At 33.4% G+C, this 2939-nt stretch overlaps 1 pseudogene; it reads left to right on the forward strand.

The window, feature by feature from the left end:
- Positions 1-1058: 1058 nt before the first annotated feature.
- On the forward strand, positions 1059-2311 carry LOC108489469 (putative glutamine amidotransferase GAT1_2.1; annotated as a pseudogene).
- The last annotated feature ends 628 nt before the right edge of the window (positions 2312-2939 follow it).

A 2939-nucleotide genomic window follows, 5' to 3' on the forward strand; every position in this document is an offset into this window, starting at 1 on the left:
GTTAAATGTCATGTTTTGCTATAATTTTGCTAGCTTATGTAAAGGTATTGATAATCAGGACATGTATCAATACCTCAATGTTAAAATGAATGTGCACGAAAATAGTAGCTCATTTGGTATTGATACCAATTCTCGAGTATCGATACTTAGGGTAAATATATATATGATGAATTGTATCGATAAATTGTTGGGTTTTAAATTTTGCAGAGAAACAAAATGTTAAAAAAATACCGATTTCCTAAATGGTATCGATACCAGCGAGTGTGTACTAATACCTACATGACTTTTTAGAAATTTTATTTAAATGGTCCTTAAGCATGTTCTTAAATTGATACAAGGTCGTTTAATGTATGTTTAGTAAATTTTAATGTCACCTAGGGTATTTTAGAGTTTAAACTTCTATAAATGATTAAAATGTGATAATGTTTGTATGCAAATGAGACGGTGTGTAATGTGTGATGTTGTGATGTGTGGTGTGGCATCCTGTTACTCGAGCTCGGCGACCGGACCAGGTATAGGGTGTTACACATTGTATAAAATAGATCCATGGACAATAACCAACTATCCAAAGAAACTAAACAATGGATAACATGAAGTTCAAAAAGTTTTATTAACTTTTCATGGTATTAATTTCTCTTACTTTGTACCAAAAAATGATTTCATTTTAAATGCCTTGTTAAAAATAGCATCCCAACAAATAAATCCAAAGGTGGATCGAACACTTTTGTATTGATCGACAAGAAACCAAAAATAATATATCTTTAAAATGGGCCATTGAAAGTCACTGTTTTTTTCTTTGTAAATATAATCTCCATAATAGCATTTGAATATAATCTAATCCAAGGTTGAGGATTAAGCTAAGATAACGTTAACACTAACACCATTAATGGGAAATCCAAACATTTGTAAAACCAACATGTTGCATTAGATTTACATGTGCGAATTTATAGCACCTACCTCTATTTCCCTTTTCACCTACTAATTTTGGAAGAAACAAATTTGCTTTGCTCTTTTTGTTTCTTCATATAATCTATATATACCCACAATCTGAGTGTAATCTTGGCCACTGCTTGCCCATTTTCAGGAGGTGGTACAATTTTTTGTTATGGAATCGGCAACTTCAAATCTTAATGGTTCTTCCGAGGGTTCTAATCGTCTCCCGAAGAACTATTCGAAAGAATAAGTTTCTAGATTTTGTAGGTTCGTTCCATTTCTCGTCCTTTATTAATTTCATAAAACACATTTTCATTGCCTCTTTTGAATTGCCTACATACATGCATCAAAGCATACGTATAAATGTAAATTATAGGTGAAATTAGTACATGTAATAAGCCATCATATATTATATCCATTACTCAATAACACACATACAAACTCATAGAAGACATGCATTATAAATTCAATTCCCTAATCTACGTGCCATTTTCGATAGCTTGAACCTTATGGTTATTATAAAAAAAAAGTTACAATGAGAACATCAAACATAAAGTAAATTGGAAATTGGTTTCAACCATGCTGGTAAAATACTTAAAAATCTTCCTTCTTGAGCAGGAGAATATCATCTAGATCTTAGAGTAAGTTATGGGGCAATACCTGTGATTGTCCCACGAGTCAACGGAGTCCACATGCTTCTCCAAAGCTTCGAGCCTATCCATGGTGTTCTTTACAAAGAAGAGGATATTGTCCATCCCTTTATGAAGTTGAACTATCTAAATTTTCGAAAGAGGATTTGAAGGGATTAAACTACTTAATGCAAGTGATGCTTCCATCGACAAAGAGAAAGAGATGTGGAATTAAGGCTTTCTAAGCTTTGTCTCGACATGAATATACCCTATTTGGGCATATGTAGAGGATCATAAGTCCTTAATGTTGCATGTTGAGGGGCATTGTATCAAGATATAGAGAAAGAAATATCGAAAAAACTTAGGTTCATATCAACTATGAGAATTATGATTGACATAGGCATATGGAGATAATGAATAACAACCCATTGCATTGATGGTTTAAAGATTGTTTGGATGAAAATAGAATGAAGATCATGGTCAATATTTACTACCACCAAGGTGTAAAGAAACTAGCACATCGCTTCGTGCCGATGGCTTTTGCACCAGATGGCTTGGTGGAAAGCTTTTATGACCCTAAAGCCTACAATCTTGATGAGGGTAAATTTCTTATGAGGCTTTAATTTCATCCTGAGCGAATGCATCAACCAGACTCAAATGTTTTCGATTATCCCAGATGTCCATATACGTATCAAGTAGGATATTCTTGTCGCTTATGTTTTGATAAAGTTCTTGATAAGAAGTATTGAAAGAAAGAAAGATATAGGTAAACTTTTTTTATTGAATTGCCTCTCTTGCTGATACAACAATGCTAAATCCATATTTAATATAGTGAATAATAACAGCTATCAACCTTAACAACTATCTTGAAAGTTAACTGTAGCTAACAACCCTATTTACTAACAATCTTAATAGCTTCTTTTCTTATTCCATAACATTTCTCCTGCATGGGATCTCTTATCTTCTGTGACTGTGAGGCACTTGATCACTCTTATTGAAAACTCAAAACTGGTCTCGAAACTTATTAAAAAAATAGCAAATAAAGGTTTTGTAAGGATGTCAACAACTTGGTCCTGGCTTGGAATATGACATACTTGTAGTGTCCTAACAACAATCTTTTCCCTGACAAAGAACAAGTCCAATTCGAAGTATTTGAACTTTGAGTGTAAAACTGGGTTTGCAGCAACAGTAATAGCACCTGAACTATCACACTAGAATGCTGACTTGTTGGTAACATCTACATGTAATTCTTTGAATAAAGCTTGCAACCAAATCAACTCTATAATGGCATGAGCCAAGCTTCTATATTTGCCTTCTACTATTGATCTGGAAACCACTTGATACTTCTTTAAGCTCCACAAAGTCAGATTCCCACAA

Source organism: Gossypium arboreum, chromosome 1 (genome assembly GCF_025698485.1).
Source record: "Gossypium arboreum isolate Shixiya-1 chromosome 1, ASM2569848v2, whole genome shotgun sequence".
Lineage (NCBI taxonomy): Eukaryota > Viridiplantae > Streptophyta > Magnoliopsida > Malvales > Malvaceae > Gossypium > Gossypium arboreum.